Source organism: Equus quagga, chromosome 3 (assembly GCF_021613505.1).
Source record: "Equus quagga isolate Etosha38 chromosome 3, UCLA_HA_Equagga_1.0, whole genome shotgun sequence".
Classification (NCBI taxonomy): domain Eukaryota; kingdom Metazoa; phylum Chordata; class Mammalia; order Perissodactyla; family Equidae; genus Equus; species Equus quagga.
The window spans coordinates 100514036-100535402 of NC_060269.1; the positions used below are offsets into that span (position 1 = coordinate 100514036).

Consider the following 21367-nt stretch of genomic DNA (forward strand, 5'->3'; position numbering starts at 1 on the left):
CTGCCTGAAATCCTTGGCCCTAGATGTTTGCCTGGCTGGTTTTCAATCTTTAGGACTTGGCTTAAGTGTCTTATTTTCAGAGGCCTTTTCTAGAACACGCTAGTACCCAAGGAAGTGCTTTCCATCACATCACCCTGCTTCCTTCCTTCCCAGTACTGACCGTCACTTCTAATGACCTTGTTTATGTACTATTTACTTGTATATGGTGTGCTTCTCCCTGCTAGAATGCAAGTTTAATGAAAGTGAGGACACTGTCTTTTCCACTGCTCTCCTGATGCCTGGCACGTAATAGGCACTTGATAAATATTTATTGAATGAATGAATGGGGTAATTGGTATAGTGGAAAGAGCACTGGCGTATTAGAATCAGACACATTTGCACTTGAATTCTGACTTTGTAACTTACTGGCTGGATATCTCAGGCAAACTAAGCAATATTGCTAATCTTTAAATTCTTCATTTATAAAATAGGCATTTTCATCTTCACCTTATAGAGTTGAAGGTTTGCATGGCTATGAACACCTAGCATTATGCTTGACACATAGTAGATACTTAATATGCATTTTCTGTTTGGGATCTGAGACCTAATGCTAAGCTGACAGAACATTGGTATCTGTGGGAAGGACATGTTCACTGAGTCCCTTTTCTTCTGGCTTTAGCAATAAAAGGTCACTTCTTCAAAAAAGGTGGAGAGCTTCCCCCCTCCATCCCCCATCCCTGCTGGTTCTCCATTTCTTATTGCAGGTGTGTGTGTTATAAGCCTGTGTGGGTTACAGACTGTCAGCATCATCAGCCAGTTGTACTGGGGACTCCTGTATTGCATGGGGCTCAGAAATTCACTGGAGAACATACACAGATTAGATAGTATGGGGAGGAGTTTAGATAATACAACCCTGGTCCCCATCCTCTCTCTTGTAGGCTACTAGCAGAAAATCCTGATGCTTCCAACTTCTTAAGATGCCCTCTTTTGCCCTCTCTTTGTTCACATCCCACTATCCAGATTGGCCCTCAATTCTGTTTGCGTATCAAAAGAGTGTTAAAAGAAGGAGCCGTTCTTTCTGTAAAAGAAATGCTGCTCCTTCTAAGGCTCAAACTGCAGCCAGCTTTAAAGGTAGCATATCTTTTGTAATGAATAACATTTGTAATTCAGTAGAGAAATAAAATTAATTGATCAGTCGGTAATGAGTACAGTTCCTAATAGATGCCCAACATTGACATCAAGTAGAGAAAACAGGAAGAAAAACAGTAAAATATCCAAGTGTTCTTCAAGGACTGTTCTGGAAGTTGTCTGACAAAGCAGTGGGGTTTGTTCAGAGACACTGTGAGGATGGTTCCCATTGTCTGTTGTTCAACACAGCCCTTGGTTAAGGCAAAGGACTGTTTACCCCCAGGTGGTTACTGGGTTGATCAGTTGGCCTTGGAAGATGAGGGATCTGAGACCTGCAGTGTTCACTCTGGAGAAGAGAATCTTGCTTCCAAGGTAGTTGATCTTCTGAAACCATGGGGGGATAATGTCTTTTTGTTTTGTTTAAGCCTCTTGCAGATGCTATCCATACTCTTGTAGCATATCCATGCTCTTCTACATTCTTTGCACGTGCTAATGGATATTAGTAATACAGTTAGCAAGTTAAAGAACGAGATTAACGTACATCCTGCACCACAGCTGCTTAAAATGTGACACAGTGTACTGTTTGCAGTCACTTCTAAACTCCAGAATTTTAGATTTTTTAGATTGTACCTTATAAAGAGAGTCAGTCATACTTCAAACAAAAATAAGCAAATAAAATAGCAAAGCAAGCGAAAAAACAAGCAAGAAAACAAACCAAACCAAAGTAACGAACCACCCAGACCAGAATCTGCACTTTGGCAAGGTTGCCAGCAGAGGGCGCCTCGGTCGAGGCCATGCTGTGAGACAGAGCGAGCGGATTTTTCGAAGGTCATGAGCACCTCCCCTTAGCTTCTTGTCGAACAGAAATAAAATTCTCTATAGAAAGCAAAAGGAAAACAATAGTGGTCAGCCTATTTGTAAATAAAAAAGATATTAAGGAAAAATAGCTTTTTAAGATACAATTTGGTCATCTTTTTACCAATATTCTCTTAACAGTTTCTGACTCTACGTTTTCTGGAACTCCTTAATTAGAAATTTATTATTTTTAACCTATTACTCTATTATTTTTAATTCTAGTAGTGGACAGACTTGACCCTAAAAGTCCAAACCAGATAATTTACTAAAAAATTCAAGGATCGTTTACTCACACGTTTTAGGATTACTGATTTGTTTAGAGACTTTGAACTACAGATTGCTCTTTGCTTTTAAAGCTCAAAAGCCGCAAGAGCAGCTTGCTTAATTTTGTTTTTCAATGCCTCAATATAGAGCCAAATCTCTTCGTGGGAAGGGAATATAACTTAGGTGCCATCATAATGGTGTTAATCTCATGGAAAATGTACGATGAACTAATTGTAATATCTTTCCCTATTCAGCCATTAATTACTTTTTCCACAGGATGCTCCATAAGAAGGGATCCAAATAAGTTTGAGAGAGGCTGCATATTGTAAGTCTTCTTGGAGATTCACAATGTTCCTGAGGGTGCTCAAGGCTCCTGGAAGTCCTAGAATAAATGAATATGTTTCCTCTAACATACCTCAAACTTATTTGATTGGAAAATTTATTTTCATGCAACTACTCTTCTGTGGAATACATTTTGAGAAACACAAAGTACATTATCACCTGAAATTTACTTTTTTGTAAGTCTGTTTGATAGGTTTTTAGCTTAAATCGACTTTTTAGGAGGTTTTAGAAATGACTGAAATATGAGTCATATTTTTAATGAATCACATTTTTTTAATCAACAAAACCACACTATTTATTTTATTTACAGTTGTAGAACAAACCATCCTAAAACTTTGTAGCTTAAAGCAATAACAATCATTTATTTGTTTATGATTTTGCAATTTGGTTGGGACTTGGTTGGCATAGCTCATCTCTGTTCCATTTGATGAGCACCTAGGTTGCTTCCATGTCTTGGCTATTGTGCATAATGCCACAATGAACACAGGGGTGCAAGTATCTTTATGCTTTTGTGTTTTCAAGTTCTTTGGATAAATACCCAGCAGTGGGATAGCTGGATCATATGGTAGATCTATCCTTAATTTTCTGAGGATACTCCATACTGCTTTCCATAGTGGCTGCATCAGTTCACACTCCCACCAGCAGTGAACAAGGGTTCCCTTTTCTCCACACCCTCTCCAACATTTGTTGTTTCCTGTCTTGTTAATTATAGCCATTCTGACTGGAGTGAGGCGATACCTCATTGCAGTTTTGATTTGCATTTCCCTGATAGCTAAGGATGTTGAACATCTTTTCATATGCCTGTTGGCCATCTGTGTATCTTCTTTGGAGAAATCTCTGTTCAGATCTTTTACCCATTTTCTAATTGGATTGTTGGTTTTTTGTTGTTGAGCTGTATGAGTTCTTTGTATATTTTGGCTATTAACCCCTTATCTGATATATGGTTTGCAAATATCTTCTCCCAATTGATAGGTTGTCTTTTCGTTTTGTTGATGGTTTCCTTTGATGTGCAGAAGCTTTTTAGTTTGATGTAGTCCCATTTGTTCATTTTTTCTTTTGTTTCCCTTGCCTGGTCAGACATGGGACTTGAAAATATGCTGCTCAGACTGATGTCAAAGAGCGTACTGCCTAAGTTTTCTTCTAGAAGTCTGATGGTTTCGGGTCTTACATTCAAGTCTTTAATCCATTTTGAATTGACTTTTGTGCATGGTGTAAGGGAATGGTCTACTTTCATTCTTTTGCATGTGGCTGTCCAGTTTTCCCAACACCATTTATTGAAGAGACTCTCCTTTCTCCATCGCATGCTTTTGGCTCCCTTGTCAAATATTAGCTGTCCTTAAATGTGTGGGTTTACTTCTGGGCTCTCAATTCTGTTCCATTGATCTGTGTGTCTGTTTTTGTGCCAGAACCATGCTGTTTTGGTTACTATGGCTTTGTAGTATATTTTGAAATCAGGGAGTGTGATACTTAATGAATCACATTTTTAAGTGCCATCAAATTCATAGTTCTTTGACTTGATTATATAGAATATATAGATTGATGTAAATATCCTGGACCTTTCCTGAATGTTAACTTTTCTGCATTACATGTTCCTAAAAAAATGCCAAGAAATGTCATGGGGTATGGATGGGTAGAAAGACCAAATGCAGGCATTGTGTCAATCAAGCAGTGTTTTCTTACAGGAGGAAGTCAGTGCAATCAGGATGGCTAGGAGAGAGAGCAGCAACTTTCTCTAAGGTAGATATAAGCCCCCTGACCACTGTCAAAGAAAGATTGCACCAGACAGAGATCAATAGGCAGGGAAGACTTTATTCAAGACTACGGCAACAGGGAGAGGGTGAAGTCAATCCACTGAAGCAAAAGGCAGGAGGGATTTTAAACCACAGAGTGAGCTAGCGGAAAAGTGTTGGAGGACATTGGGGTGGGGTGGGGGGTTTGGTCAATGCGGTTAGGCCATCTGCATTAGTTAATTGGCATTAGGTAGTTAGACTTGTTAGGTAGTCGGGTAGTTGGCTCCTACCCTCCTGCAGAGACTGGGAGATAGGGACACTCTCTTTCTTGATGGTTACTTTTCAAAGGGATGGTTCCCAGGTCCTAGAGAAAGACATTTCCTGGGTTGGAAAACTGGAAAGAGGCTGCAAGATGATTTATGTACTTTTCAAAGTGGCAGAAAGAGAATTGGCAATTTTAAGTTTTCTAAAGAAAATGCTCCAAGTAAAGGGAGATCAAGGGCTGATCATCAGGGAAAAAACCTGTCTAAGGTTTACTCAAGCTGAGTGGAATGGTAGGGCCACCTTAGCAGGAGCAGAATGTAGAGATGAGAGTAAATTGGTGAGTGAGATTCTTCTCGACCTTCTGGAAGCTTAATCATCTCTCTAGGTCCAGATTTATACTCACATACATGATGTTAAACTCATCCTCCATGTAGATAAATGTCGGGGACCGCCTTACGGGGACCTGGTACAGCCCATCATACTGTGAATTATACATTACTCAATACGACTGCTAAAATAATACATTGACTCTCAGAAATAAGTAAACTTCTCATGCATCCACCTCATCTTTCTAGACTACAACAGCCTGGTCCAAGCACATTTTTAAAGTTACTGGCTATTGAACCAAAACAAAGGTTAATTTTCCAGATGTTTCTAGAAGTCGTGGGTAGCAAGTCCAACGAGCAACTGAGGCACTTACACAGCAAAAGGGTAAAGTAGGAAAGATAATAATAGGTACAGTTTCCCCCTGATATTTTAATCATCATTAGCATCATCATAATCATCACGTTTTCCTCATCGCCATCAAACATATTTATTGATAATTCATAATACATAAAACCTTGCATCATGCACAGGATAGAAAAAAAGCATAAGAGAATCTAGAGCTTTGACGAGTGAAGCTCAAGATAGAAGTTTTCATTCCTTTCTCTTCTCTGAGGATGGCTCAGTGGACTTCTTAATTTCTTTTGAAACAAGTGATCTTTGTTAAGGGTAGGAAAATGCATTTTATTGAACTTCAACTATGAACTTGTTATCACTTAGAAAATTACAGGGGAGGGATAAAATTGAAAGTAGGAAGTTGAATGGATTTTCTGGAAAAAGGGAAGCTTAAGTTGAGACTTGGCTTTGTGAGTCTGATTTCTTTTGACCACAGATGAATAAGCAAAAAAGGAATCTCCTTCAGATTATATTATTTTAAAATCCATTTTTTATTGTTAATTTTTCCAATCACAGGAAATAGCACATGCTCATGGTAAGTATTTTTGAGAACAATCTAGATGTTAGAAAAGTATGTAATATTGTAGACAGCTGAAGTCCTCCATAAACACCTTCACCTCTCAGGATAACTTTTAAAAATTTGAATATATGTTTGTGCATATCTTTAAATTCTTTGACATTTATTATTAATGTTGATATTTTGACAAGATATAAGATTACAGTACACATGTTATTTGTAAACTTGCTTTTTTTTACTTAACAATGTCTTGGACAACTTCTTATTTGAGTACGTAGCTAAAACCTGATTCTTTCTAGGAGTTATTTTCAGCTTATTTTAAGCATATGGCTTTGCCTTGATTTCAAACTAAAGTGTATTAATAAGAACATTATCACTTTACTTTTATATAACTGAAGGAGCTAAAATTTAATGAACATTTACTGTGTGCCGGTATTGTTCTAGGCTATTTAGGTATTATTATCCCCTTTTTCTGCTAGAAAATTTCTGGTTTAGAGAAATCAAGTAATTTTTCCAAAATAATTAAAGAATTATTGGGTAATTCCAACCTATATGACCAGATATACCTTGATTTTTCTGTTACATATTTCAAAGTGCTTTGAAATATGTTGGATTGGCTAAAATGTAAAGATAAGTATTGGAAGGAAGTAACCATACAAAAGTACATGCAACTTCTTGTAATCTTTTATCGTTTTGTAAAACCCTGTCATGTTGCTTCTATGATTTGCCTGGACTCCTGTGGGCAGAAGAACAGAGCTGATGACAGAGTCCACTCTACACGATCACTAATGGATTTTATCACTAATATTTCTTTCACTCAGTTAAAGCTTCGGGGATGCACGTCAACCCTTCCTCACTAAAGTCAGAAATCCTTGATTTAATAACTGCTTTACAAATTTTAAACCTTTCCTTTTTAAAGACATATTATAAATAATTTAATAAAGAAGTTCAAGATGGTGTGCTGGTAATCCCTGTGTAGGTAAGATTTATGGTTACTAATTTGATATGATAACACAATAATCTGATGTTTCCTTAGAGTATCTTAACCACAGGATAGAGAAGATCTCCCAAATTATAGTGGAGATTGAAAGCTAAAAAGATATATATGAATATGGATTTTCATGATGAATAAAGCAAGATCAACCTTTATCTTCAATAAAGCAGGGCCAATGGACTGACAAAAAACAATGCTGGCATTTCAATCATGACACAAATGTTTTCCAAGGTATTTCACTGTATTGTCCTTCCTCAAAAGCAAAATCAACAATATAGAGGGCCAAGTTGATATTATATAAAAGTCTCAAGAGTGGAGCTTAAATTCATATGATCTGAACTTTTTGATTGATATTTTGTTTTAATATTCAGTTTGCTATTGAATCTCTGAAAGACACACTAAAGAAAATGACAAAAATCAAGGGCTAGTAAGGACTGGAGTTTACCTAATTTAACTCCCTGATTTTTAATATAGAGGCAGCCTAGTTTCCAGAATTTAACAGATGTGAATGAATGGGTTCTAGCAAAGCCAGGATCGATAACAACCTGTCCCCCTGGAGAGATGCTGCCTGCCAAGTGCTAAGCTGACGTGGAATGAGAAGAGCAGACAGCTTCCTAATTCATAGGTAGGAGGGCAGGAAGGAATAACTATAGATGATTTTCTGACAACAACCACCATTGATTTAGTAAGTACCCTGTGTCAGGTACCTGAGTCAGGTACATTATTTCTTTTAAACTTCTTAACTACTCTATAAGATGAAGCATTATTATTTTAGGAGATGAGAACACTGAAAACTGGAGAGGTTGCTCAAGGTGATGTTGCTAACAAATGGCAGGAATGACTCAACCCCAATCTGTCCAACTCCCATGCCTTTACCTTTAAGCATTTCACAATATTTCCTCTTATTCTTTTTCACCAGAAAAAATTTAATTGCAATTTTCAATGAAATCTCTGAAAATCCACTAGTTTCTTCCCCTTCCCCAATCCCAATACCAAGCTTTGGGCCCCAGGGGTGGCTCTAGAGGTGTTTGTGTTTATGCTTTAAACGATCTAGTTCTCTCATTTAACACTTAGTGAAGTCCAGCAGAGATGGAGGAGGAGAGTGGTAGTTTAGAATGGCTAATTAGAAAGTTCTCTTCTAATGAAATCATAAAATACTTCATAATTTCACTTACTTCATCTTTAGTGTCTTTCTAAATACTACGGAAAATTATTTTAGAGAGAAAAAGCATAATCATGGAGTTAAAGAGTAGTGTAGTAATTGTGGTAATTAGATGGTGATAGGGGCAGCTTGTGGAGTGAGTTCTGCAATTTCAAACTTAGTGGTATCAGGTGGTTCATCAGTAACAGGAAGATCCAGTAGCATCAAATATGTAGCCAGTGTAGGGTAGTGCCACTACAGGGAAATTCTGTTGTTTCATATCCTGACTCGGTGGTCATCCAAGTGCTGTGATCCCTTCTGTATCTGCTGTGGATGAAGTGTTAGTGGAAGCAGTGGCATTTTGTGCAGAAGAGGCAGAAGTGGAGGTAAAGAGAGTTGTAGCTGTGAGTGTGACGGTTGTGTTGGAAATTATAGTTGGAACTCCAGCAGTTGCATATACAGTGGCAATCTCTTGTGTGGTGAAGGAATTGTTTGGATGGTAGCAGTGAGAGGAGTGGTAGTAGTGAAGGAAGCTGTAGTCTAGGGAGTTGGGGGGTTAGATGTGGTTGTGGCAGTTGGAGGGATGATGGCTGTAACTTGGATTTTAGGGCTGGAAACTGTGTATCAGAGGGAGCTGTACTTTTGGAGATGATATCAGAGGGCATTTTGTTTGTGGTTGTAGCTGAGGTTGTGTTGGAGCTGATGGTGTGGGTAGTCATGGCAATGGCAGGAAATGGCGCTGTGGTGCTCACCACCTTACTAGTTAGTTGCACCTGAAGCTGAGGGTTAGGAATGAAGGGAGGTGGCTATGCATTGCCCGGAGGAAGAGGTGTATATGGATGTTCATTCACTTGCCAATTATTTAATAAATATCTACTATTAAATATGTGCTGGTGCTTGTGATATGTAAGTGAACAAAACAGACAAATTCCCGGCCTGTTAGAGTTTATGTTTTAGTGGGTAGAGACAAATAATAGACAAAATAAGAGAGAAAGTTATATACAATGCTAGGAAATGATAAACACTGTGGTGAAAAAATAAGGATGGTAAGGGGATAGGAGTGCTGGGAAGAAGCAATTTTCAATTAAAATCAGGTAGTCAGGAAAGGATTCATCATCAAAGTAATATTTGAGCTAAGACTTGAAGGAGGTCAGAGAACAAGCTATGTAGATTCTGGGCAAAAAGTGTTCCGGTTAAAGGAACAGCACATGCGAAAGTGCTGAGGCAGGAACAAACTTATCTGAGCAACAACAGTGGGCTGGTATGACTGAAATGAGGAGAATCATGGGGCGAACGGCAAGAGAAGTCAGAGAGGTAATGGGGGATGGGGAAGCAATCATGTAGGCCTGTCTACGACACTGTAAATACCTTGGTTTATACTTAGAATGTGGTAGGAGAGTTTGGCCTGAGCAGTGACATGACCTAACTTGGCTGTGTTGAGCAGAGACTGTGCAGCTAGAATGAAAGCAGGGAGACCAGTTAGGAGAGGCAGGAAGTAGTACACCCGGTGAGAGATGATGGAGGTACAGATCAGGATGGTAATAGCAGAGGTGGTGAGATGTTAATTCTGGATAGATCCCACAGGATTTTCTGACATAGATAAGCAGTATGAAAGAAAAAGAGGAATCAAGGATAACACCATGATTTTTGACTTGTGCACCTAGAAGACAAGAGTTGCTATTATTAGACATTGGAAAGATTGTGGGAGGAGCTGGGTGAAGGTGGGGAATGATGAGGAGCTCAGTTTTGGATTTAAGTTTAAGAAGCTTATTGGACATCCATGTATAGGTGTTGAATAGGACCTGAATAGGTAACTTCTGAAGTTCAAGGAAGAGGTCTGGTTGGAGATTTAAATTTTGGTGTTACCAGCATGTGGATGCTGTTTAAGACTATGAAGTTGGATTAAAAATACCTAGAAGATGAATATCGATAGAAAAGAGAAGAGCTCTAGGGACTGAGCATTCCCACATTTAAAGGTCAAGCAGGTATGCGGGAACTGGCAAGGCAGAAGGAGAATGAATGGCCAATGAGTAGGAGAAAAACATGGACACTGGTTTAGTGGAAGCCAAGTGAAGAAAAGGATCCAAGTAGGAGAGAGTGATCAACTTTGTCAAATGTAACAGTCGGAGTGGTGGAGATAAAAACTGGTTGGAGTGAGTTTAAGAGAAAATTGGAGGAGAGAAATAGAACACAAGTATAGATAACTTTTCAGAAATCGACTGCAGCTGGGAGAAATGTGAGAGGACACAGGTTTTCTTTTCTTTCCTTTGTTAAGATAGAAGAACAAGTTTGCATGCTGATGAAAACAATCTAGCTGAGTGTGAGAGAAGAGAGAAGGGGGAATTATTGGAGTGATGTCCTTGGGTAGGAAGAAGGCATGAGATCTAGTGTATTAGTGGAGAGGTTGGTCTCAGCAAGGAGTTGGACTGCTCAGAATATATAGGTATGGTTGAGAGTAGGTAAGTATAGATATGGTCGTGGGAACTTGTGAAGGTTCATTTTTAGTTGTTTTTCTCAGTGAAATGGGAAGCGAGTAATCAGCTGAGAAAGAGGATAGAGGAGGAGGGTGTTGGAGCTGTGAGGTGAGAGGGGTAGGTCCTGGTCATCTCGAAGAGTGAGAAAGTCTATGTGTGAGAAGAGGAGCAAGAAGTGATAATAATGATAGACCATGGAGTATAATCTGGCTAAGGGGAAAAGTGAGGACATGATGGAACAAAATAGGCTCAAAGGATTTAGGGCACTAGCGGGAGAGGGCTAGAAAGATTGAAGTGTTCTTTGAGTGGATGACAAGATCTTTTGAAAGGGCAGGATGAGGAACTGAGAGCATAGGGTTTTGGAATGATTTTCGATGTGGACATTGAAATTACCACGAATGAGGACAGGAATAGCGTTAGAGAATGACAATGAACCAGGTGCTAAAATCTTTGAGGATGAAGACCAGTAACCTGGAGACTGTAACTAGACAAGCTGGTGGGTGGTATAATCAGATGAGATGAGATTCAAAGCTAGAGGTTTTCAGGACTGTGGGAAGGAAGAATGGGCTGGAAGCAGTAATCATAAGCAAAGAGGTCAGCTATCACACCTCCAGTCTAGTGGAGTGAAGGAAGGGGAAGGAAGGAGCCTCCACGTGAGAGAGGTAGAGGGGAAGCCGCGTTCTGAGGGAATAGCCTGAGCCTGGTCTCGGTTACAGTGAGAAGGGATTGGGAACATCTGGAGAAGATATTTAGGAGGTGGGGTCTATCAGACTCATAGCTTTCCCTCCAGAGTTCTGAACTACTGCCTCTGTGATGAAATGAGGACAGTTGAAAAAAAAAAGAAAAACTTAGGTGTTACATTAACGAGACTGCTTTTTCTCTTAAATAATTATACCAGAGCTTACATATTTAAATGAATGTCCTGCTTTAAAGTAGTCACTTGGTAGTTTACATTTCTGTTTCAACAATGCTGTTGTTGCTCCAGAGTAATTTTGAAGACTTTTTTGGGCAATTTGCCTTCACAGCTGATTTATTAAGCACTTGTGAAAATTTGTATCTTTATCATCATATCAATTATGTACTACTTTACTACAGTGTTTGAAGTCAGAGAAAAACTACAGTGAAAATTTTAAAAAGATGATTTAAAGTCATTGTCCACTATCAGAATTAGATAAGGATGGGGGATAATTGTGATTAACAGGACTCACCAGGGAGTATATACTTAGAACCCAAATAATTATATTTTCATGCTTAATTGCTATACTCTGAAAAAAGCCAGAATGACTGTTCTATTAGTCACATTGACGAATACATCAGAACAAAATTTTTATTTATTCAAAAGGCATAGTTTGGGAAAGTCTCAATATTTAGTATATGAATGAGTCTATTGATGATGATGAAAAAGGATATTTATAAAATAAATGTAAAGATCAGCCTTTTTTTTTTTCTTTTTAAGGTTCATGAAATAAAAGCTCAAATAAATCAAGCAGTCCTGATATTTCTGGAGAGTATTTTTTTCTCTACAATTACTGTGCAACACCTGTAGTGTATTCAGGGGCAAGGAATCTAACAACATCCCATCTCTATGTGAAATTTGGTTTTTCAAAAGACTACCTATAAACTAGAACTCCTTTTGTCCTATGAGGATTCTTGTATGTTTGCAAAGAAGTATTCTCTGGACAAAGTTAGAAGATATTTGCGTAACTTATCCTATCCATCTCTAAATGAAAAAAAAATTCACAAGAAAGGTTTAAAATCCTACAAGATTATTACTAAAGTATTGATTTTACTATATGGCATAATTTTAAATTCTGCATAACATTTTGCTATACTGCAGGCTTTTCTATAGATTATGGCTATATATTAACTGAACAAAGAAATTCATTGTCACTTTCTTATTTGGGTTGAGAATGAAAAATTATACCTAAAGATTGATACAAGAGTGAGAATTTTGGAAATAGATTGTATGCAAGTTTGCCTTCTTCTGTTCCCCCAAATTAGTTTTGATTTTTACCCATGTGAAAGACAATTTAGTTTAGTTAATTTTAGATGGAAAAAAGAAGAAATTGAAATGCTCACTCATTTTTAAAAATTGAACACAATGCTTATAAAATTCTCATATATTTAAGAAATCATTGAAAGAGAATTTAGTTCCTTATAATGGGATGTTATCAAAAAAATACAGATAGATGGAAGTTGTGAGAAGAGGGTAGAAGTGTAGAAGAAAGAAGAGGAGAGGGAAAAGGGGATGGGGGGAAAAAGAATGGAAAAAGAAAACAATGGATTCAGGCAGGTTCCCTCTTCTCACTGTGTGCATCTCCCTTTAGCAATCTCCTCCAAGCTCTGGCTTCAACTGCCAGCCCTATGCTGCTGTCTCCCAAATCTGTATCTATAAAACAGATCTCTCTCTGAGCTCCCAAACTGTATATCCTACTTGATTTTCTATTTGCATTTCTAACAGGGACTTCAAACTGGCATCTCTAAATAAGCTAATAGCATTTATTTCACCCCACCCCCATCTCTGTCTATATCCCCTTCTGAGTGAGTAACCCCACCATTCACCCACTTGTTTAAAGCAAAAATCTGGCAGTAATTCTTGACTCCTCACCCTCTTCATCCCATACTCCCACCTCACAGTCCAACAGAATTCATCACATCATAACAGTGACTGGATCTTCTCTGTTCAGTTCATTAAGATTTCCATATCCTATCCTTTTGGCTTATTCCATGTCTCCGTATGTAGTTCAGTTCCTCACAATTTCTCAATATATTATGTGATAGCTTCCAAACTGAAGCACTATTCTATCTTCCACCTTTCAACTCCTGACCCTTGTGATCAGAATGTTCTTTCAAAAATGCAAATGCCTTCATGATGCTCTCCTGCTTAAAAATCCCTTGTTGACTTTTCACAGCTTCGGGATGAAATCCAAACTCTTTAGGCTGATGTACAAGGTCCTCCCCATTCTATCTAATTTTCTTTTATACCAACTACACCAACCTAGGGGACTTGCAGTTTTCTAAACACACCGTCCTCTCACTGCCTGTCTTGCTCCTATCTGGAATCTGAATTGGCTTCTCCCCTTCCATTGCTCCCGTGATTAGATAATTCCCACTTATCCTCAGAAACTTTGTTTGGCTGTGGCCCCCAAGCCTTCCCACGTTCTCACAAGCTCCCGTTCTGTCCCCTGAGCTATATTGTATTATTGACTCTTCTCCCCAGACCACCCCTACGTACTTCCAGACTTAGGAAGAGAGTTTCTTCCTAAGATTGGAACCTGAAACCTCCAAATCTCTGTATCTGAATTCCTGGAAAAGTACTTTGCACACAGCTAGCATTAATAAAATCTTCCTCACTGAGTGCAGGCTGGGAGGGAGAGGGAGGAGCGGTAGATTATGAAGCAAATGTTTTCAATGCTCTTAGCAGGCTGTTCATTTGAATAATGTGCACTACTCTTTGAGACAGGATTCAACTATAGGCAAAAACTTAGCTTTTTGTTTTATTTTTACATTGTGAGATACCTATTATTTCATTTTAAAGCTGATTTTTCTTTTGAAATGGAGTTTATTTTTCCTATTGAATCCTGAAGATTTTGCGCACACAAAGAAATGACATTATACATTTGTTTTCTAACTTTAGATATTTCAGTTGGTTTGGTTAGTTTGAAATAACATTTATCTTGGAGAGACAGCAGCTGCCTAAAGATTACATTTAGATGGGTATTTAATTATTCCAAGCGTTTGGTTAAATAATTTCATTTTTGATCTCGTAGAGTTCTTTTAGGCATAATAAATCATGGGAATAAAAAAATCATGGCAGAAAAACACCAAAAGGAAGAAAACGTCCTGTCCATGGTCACTCCATGGTTGGCACAGATAAAAGAAAATACAAGACATATTGGAGGTTTCCTGTCATCACATTTATTTTGACAAGTGCTAATTTAGTTTGCTTCTATTACCTGTTCAGGTGAACACTGCAGAAAATTAAGCTGTCATAGGAAGAAAATTTTATTCAAAGGAAACTTGGATGGGAACATGGTTAATAGCAAATATTTACTGCAAGTCTATTACATGGCAGAAGTATGCTGTGCATTAAGGATTCAGTAGTGAGCAGAGCAGAGTCCTTGCATTTAATGGAACAAGTTAGGGAGCCAAGCATTATTAAATAGAGACGCAAATACGCAATTAGAAACTGTGACAAGTGCAATGAAGAATGAGTACAGGTGCCACGAGAGAATATATAATGGGACAATTCTGATGGTGAGGGGAGAGCCATGGACAGGGAAGACCACTTAGGTGAAGTGACATTTATGCTGACACCTGAAAACGAGTAAAGTTAGCTAGATAACAGCTGATAGGAAGAGGATTGGAAGTAGAGAACTAAACTTCAAGTCCAGCGCGGCTGGAGGGTAGTGGTGCACAGCGGGAGCGGTTGAGATCAAGCTGGAGGAGTGCAGCAGCAGGATAACACAGAGCTTTTTAAATTACGGTGAGATTTTGGATTTTGTATTTCCTCTTAGTCACAAGGGTTGTTCCAAAAATAACCGTCCAAAATACAACAAAAGCTCTTTTCATGGCCGTATTCAATTACTGAAAACTTTAAATCTTAAAAAAAAACTATGTCCCACCTCTTTCTCTTAGGGCACATTTGAGTTTTGGGGTTAGCTGCAATGAACATCTCATGGCATTTCTCATCTGTACCCTTGATTAAGGATTCTACTGTCGGCTAAAGAATTTTAGGTAAGTTTATTATTTCCAAATACCCACTTACTTATCCTAGTAGGAGCTCTTTCTTGACAGGTTGATTCTTATCAGTTGCTGTGTGAGCATCCTCTTGATGGTATCCAGAAATTAAAAGGAAGATGAACAAGGAGGACTTGTAGCAAAATACTGGTAATTATATATGGCCCTTCTGCTGGATTTCTACTTGGGATAAAAAAGTTTTGATGAGCTTATTTCTAGTCTGATGAGCTTTTCTTAAACAACGGGTAGTTGTAGTGACTAGACATCATCAGGTATCTCTTTACATATATTCTTTTCCAGAGCAAATGCAGATTCATATTCTCCCAGTGCATAAGTTGTACTTTCAGAGTTGGTTTTGAAAACTGTCTTAACTCCTTTGGATCCCTGGGGCGCGTCCGCAGGAAAAGCTTTAGTTGATGGAAACTTATTACCTTGGTGTCTTTTAATGTTATTATATATAGCATCTAACATCCTTTCAGGAGGAACTAAAATATCAGGAGACTTTGAGATTGACCATTCCCTGGAAATGACATCAGACAGTAGAGTTAATTGATATTTGATATTAGCAAGGCAGGCCTACTTAAAAGAGATAGTAAATGCAGACTGGAGCTATTTACCAGTCTTAGATCTTCAGCCATTACTTCGTGCTAACTTCCAGGGACAGTATAGTCTCTCTCACAATGTGACGCAGGGTTTCGACTCTCTAGTCAAATGCTTGAGTATCCAGTACTTGCGAACAATTAAAGTGAAATGAGCTTAAATAGGTGGACTATTTTATGTCTATAACATTAAATGACTAAATTTGTTGAGACAGCTGTGGGAAAGTTAAATGCAGAATAGACGACATTAAGCAAAATTATTTCTTCCAGTTTAAAAAAGTGTGATTCTAAAGGATAGCTTTTAATATATTTTTAAGTTCTTTTTCTACATTTGTGTGCATATCTCCAGCACTGTAACGAAATTTAAAGAAAAAAAATTTGGTCAGTTACCTTTGTATTTATTTGAGATGAATTATTTTGAGAAAAGAGTAAAACCATTAAATGATGCCGAACTCTTTTCTACCCTGGCACACTGGCCTCTGTTCACGGAAACATTGAACTGAGGCCAAACTGTAAGAAACATCACAATAGTTTCTGTTCTCCTTTCCGTGGTAGTGTGCATTGTAGAAAGATTAGACAAACAACCTGTACTTTAGAGTAGGTTCATTTGGAATTCTTTGTTTTTCCTATTTAGATAAGCATCTTAGTTATTGATCAACGCTAATACATTTTTGTGTCAAGAGACAACTGAACTTTGAGAGGCTGTTAACAAAACTTTACAGTTTTACATTTAAAGTTCACCTTCACATTGGCATTTCTTTTTTCTTTTTTCTACAACTCCCAAACTAGGAATCCTTAAGTTCGAACAGGTTGCCCTTTATTTTGGAGGCCGTTTCATTATTTGATTGTACCATCTGTGCTCTTGTGAGAGAAAGGGCCTGTAACTGAGCAGAGGGACCTCAGAGCAGTCACAGCACTAACTTTACCTCCTTAGAATCTCCAGGGTCAGAGTGCACCCACCCAGAGGTGTGTGTAAAGTGATCAGTTAAGTGTGGGAACAAAATTCTAGGACACAGTCTTTGATTAAAAATAACAAATAACGTAAACTTTACTAGTGTTTAATCTATGCACTGACAGGCCCAACGTCAAATGTTCACATGTCACGTTTCTCCCGGGGAGCGTTGTCTTTTGTTGGTAGAGCTATTGAGTTAATCTAAGTAGGGGGCCCATCACAGGCTTTGTTGGGTTTGGTAGTATGGATGGTGAAGTCATATGTCGAGAAAAGGGAGGGACTTTCATAGCCTCGAGTGGCCACTGCGCCTTCAGTGTATTGCAATGTAATACAGTTTAGGTGTTTTCTCCTGTAGAAATTTACCAATTTTATTGTTTTAAATAGTAAAATCTTTGCAATGTTTTTGTAATGAAATAGAGAATGACAATGAAAATCTTTTGTACAATGCAGAGGTTTGCTGGTAAATTTTTGGTAAAGCATTTAAAAAAGTTGTCAAACTTAAAGATGAGATATGCGTTTTCTTTCTACTAAAGTCTCCAGATTCTCTAAACTTTTTCTGAGTTGCTGTCAGTAGTAAGCTACATAGTGACATTTTTGAAAAATTAAACACATTTAATAGGTCCCTACAAAATAATTCCTGCAATGAACCTGCAATGATGAGAGACAAAGTAATTGCTTCTTGAGTACAATTTGTTTTATGGAGGACACAATTTGTAAAAGATGTTTGGAAATATTTCTATCACTATAAGTTTTGTTGCCAAAATTTCTTTGTGTGTGTCTCCTGTGTAATCTCTCACATCTATATACTTAAAAAACTTGGAAAAGAACATTCTAAAAACTATTAAAAACTTTCCAAAGGAAGAGTTTCAGTGGACTTTGAAACTGTTAAAAATGCAAGTCCATCTGACTAGTTTATGAGATAAACTGACTGATGTTAGAGAAAGGGAACATTTAGGAATTAACTTGCAAGAAAACATTTACAGACTTTCCAAGTAGGATTGAGAACAGATGTCGTGATTTAGCATTTATAGCCATGCCACGCTGGGTATGCTGACTTACTAAGCACAACCCGAAGGTTCTGTTCGGATTGACACTTGTGAGGTCAAGTTTGCAGCTATGACTGCCTATAACGCCATGTAAAGTAAACTGAATGTGAAAGCAAACTTTTGAATTTCTGTATTGTATAGTATTAAATCAATATTTAAAAAAAGTAATAAATGGAGTTAATTTCATTGGTCCCACTAAAATAAACTTCTTGTACTTATTAATATATTTATGAAAAGAAAAATATTTGGGATCATTAATAAATAAGATAAAATTTTAAAGCATTGTTTTTTTCCCTGTCTTTTTCTCATCTGTCTTTAATTTTTTTCTTCCCTCATTCTCTAAGGAGAATACTACCTTTATCTGCTTGATTCCTGGACTTTCATAATTCAGAATCAGGAGGCTGTTAGAAAGGAACAGCACCGGTGAGACAGGAAAAGGGGTAAGGGGAATTCCAAATGAAAGGCCCCTGGGCTAATATATTGGGGAAAGATTTTGGGGGCTGGCAGAGAGAGCAGGAGAGGTGGGGGAGCAGAGGAAATCCGTCCGCAGGGTTCTTCCCAGAGCCAGCAGCATGCCTGGAATGTAATAGGCGCTCGGAAAATATTGGGGTGCACGATGCACAACCAACTTGCAGATTAAGAACAAAACGAGACAAACACTTCAATCTGACAATCCCTTTGGCCTAATTGAATTCTCAGCAAATTTAATAGTTTGTAAAAAATATGTTGCAAAGAGTCAATAAAATTCTGTTTCTGAGTAGATGTATGTCAGAATTATTTTGAAAGCATTTAAACATGCACAATAGCACTCTCTTCTGTTCAATAGAAATTCTAATATCATTATTTTTAATACTCTTTTTTTATAATATTCTGCTTTGCTCAATTTGAAAATTGGAAAGCTACAACAAAGGAAGTATTTTCCTCTGTATAACCTAGTTATCTATGCAATGTATCGTGTGGGCAATTACTGTCATGTAATGGTGGCCTCTTAGCACACTACCAGAGGTCACAGAATCGAAAGATTCACAGACCAAATTAGAATGCTTGAGTCACATGGTTTATAGAATCAACCCCAAACACTCACTGAACAGTAAGGGGAAAGAGATGGGGCAGGTTTGACACTTTGGTTAGAGGACGGGTGGGTGGATTCCTGCATTACACAGCGCTTATCTGTCCTGTTTCTCTGATGCATCAGCCTTTCCCACTGATGGTGTCATTACAAGGACCAGAGTTGAGGTTTGGGCAAGGAGGCCAACAGGAGAGTGGACTGGGCCAGTAGCGCATATTCACTCTCTCAAAGAGAGGCAAGGAAAGTCTGCCTGGCTTCTGCTGCAGCTCAGCTATTGCTGAAAGACTAGGGGTTTAGCTGTGTCTCCTGAAATGAGCATACACAAGGCCAGAATGGGGTCATATACTGTCATCAATGGGTGGCTGATGTCGGGATGACAGTTGTCAGCCCAGAAATGCCATGGTCATGACTTGGTCTTCACATCTTTTTCTGTCTCTAAATAACACTTTTGGGTGCTCCCTGTTATTTCACTTATTCTATCTTTTAGCATGTCTTACAGGTTACTAAGTTATTTATCTGTATTTAACACATTTTATGAATTCTGCCCATGTTTCACAAACCACTTACTCTTTGTTTATATTTAGCATACACTGTGTTTTGCCTGTATCTCATAAGCTACTATGCTAAATGCTGCTTATGAGTTTCATCCATTCTGTTTTTCTTGTCTTCTATGGCAATATTGAATATTCTCAAATAATACAGAAAACACACATTATGCAATCCCTTTTTTATGGGCCCAAAATACATATACCTTATTTTATGATCGTATAATAACTAATTTCTGTCTCTGAGAAGGTGCAATTAGATCGTTTTAAACTAAACCTTTGATTATACTCTTATTGTTAAGAAAAATGACTTGGTTTAAATAAGATGGTTTAGTTTACTAAGAATTTTTGGTAGGCGTTGATAAGCGAAAATATATTTTAATGGTTTCAAATATACCGGAAGCTGACTACCCTGTGAATTCACCTATGAAATTCACGGGTGAGTTGCGGGTTTGGGCAATACACGGTGGCGTGGAGCAGGCCCTGGTTCTCCCCTGCTTGGGATTCAAAGTTCTTCCTTCTCTCCCCAGATCAGGGGAATGGCTTTCCAGGGTGGGACAAGCTTCTTTCTTTCCAACTCTATTCTCAGTAACTTAAGCTTTTGGGAGTAAAAGCCAGGAAGACTTATGGATTATTTCTGCTTTCTGTCTAGCTACACACTTTCCTGAGGTGATGAAGCGGTCAGCCTGATTGAACATGCAGTAATGGAAAAGAGAAAAGAAATATAAGCTGATACTCGAAGAGTCCAGCCCGTGTCAACTGAGGTCACATTGTGGTAATCAGCCAGTCTGAAGGGTCTCTGAAGGATTCCCTGAGATGTGTGGTGTCTTGAAGGGAGGGCTGTAAGGCTGGTTTACCTGGGGCTTTCTCCCAGGGAGCCTATGTATACCCTCTCCAGCATGGTGGTCTCAGAGTGGTTGGACTTTATTCCTACACACATTTTTTTTGATATTACTGTAAATGGCATTTTCTTTTTTCTTTTTTTTTTTTGAGGAAGATCAGCCTCGAGCTAACTACTGCCAATCGTCCTCTTTCTGCCCAAGAAGACTGGCCCTGAGCTAACATCCATGCCCATCTTCCTCTACTTTATACGTGGGACGCCTACCACAACATGGCTTGCCAAGCGGTGCAATGTCTGCACTGGGGATCCGAACCTGCGAACCCGGGCTGCCCAGAAGCGGACGTGCGAACTTAACCACTGCGCCACCGGGCCAGCCCCATGGCATTTTCTTTTTAATTGTGATTTCTTCTCGTTTGCTGCATGCCCCTTTCCGTCTCAGGCTGCCTCAGTGAGAGGAGCTGCTGCCGCCTTGGCGTATCTGCAATGGACGGTCGGGAGCACTAGTCCGGTTTCCTGATCAAGAGGAATAAACGGGCGCATGTGCAGCGCTGACGCCAATCATCTGAAGGCCTGCAACTCCTTCCGCTACAAGGGACTGATTGACTGCAAGACTGCGGGAGTGGAGCAGGCAGCCGAGGACAAGGGTGTGGTGGTGTTCACGAAGAAGAGATCCGGCCAGCCAAAGCCAGCCACCTTCATCCTGCAGACCACATCAACAAGAACTCCTGGGCCACTTTCAGCGGCACCTGGCACGTGAACATCAAGAACAAGTACCGCCTGGATCTGCGTGTCTGCCATCCGCTGAGTCTGCGCCAGCCTTGCGCAGCCAGAAGCCTGTGATACTGAAGAGGGGGTGGACCAGCACGGAGTCCCATAACGTCTCCCACCCCAAGCAATAAAGATGTCAACCGACTTTTCTCAACGACGACAACAAAATATACAGAAAGGCAGCTGAGTCTTATTCTGGGCACCGTGGTAAATTTTCCCATTATTTTAAATAATTTGCCTATAGAGTATTTTAGGTTTTCTATGTAAATGATTATACTATGTGCAAAAGAGAATTTTGTTTCTTCTCTTTCAATACTTAAGTCTAATTTCTTTTTCTGTTTTACAGCATTGGCTAGGCCTCCAATGCAATAGCACTCTTGTGTATTCTAAAATTTAAAG

The 21367-nt window shown here is 38.7% G+C and overlaps 1 pseudogene; it reads left to right on the forward strand.

Moving 5' to 3' along the window:
• The first annotated feature begins 1326 nt into the window (after window positions 1–1326).
• Window positions 1327–21099, forward strand: LOC124236806 (60S ribosomal protein L28-like; annotated as a pseudogene).
• The last annotated feature ends 268 nt before the right edge of the window (window positions 21100–21367 follow it).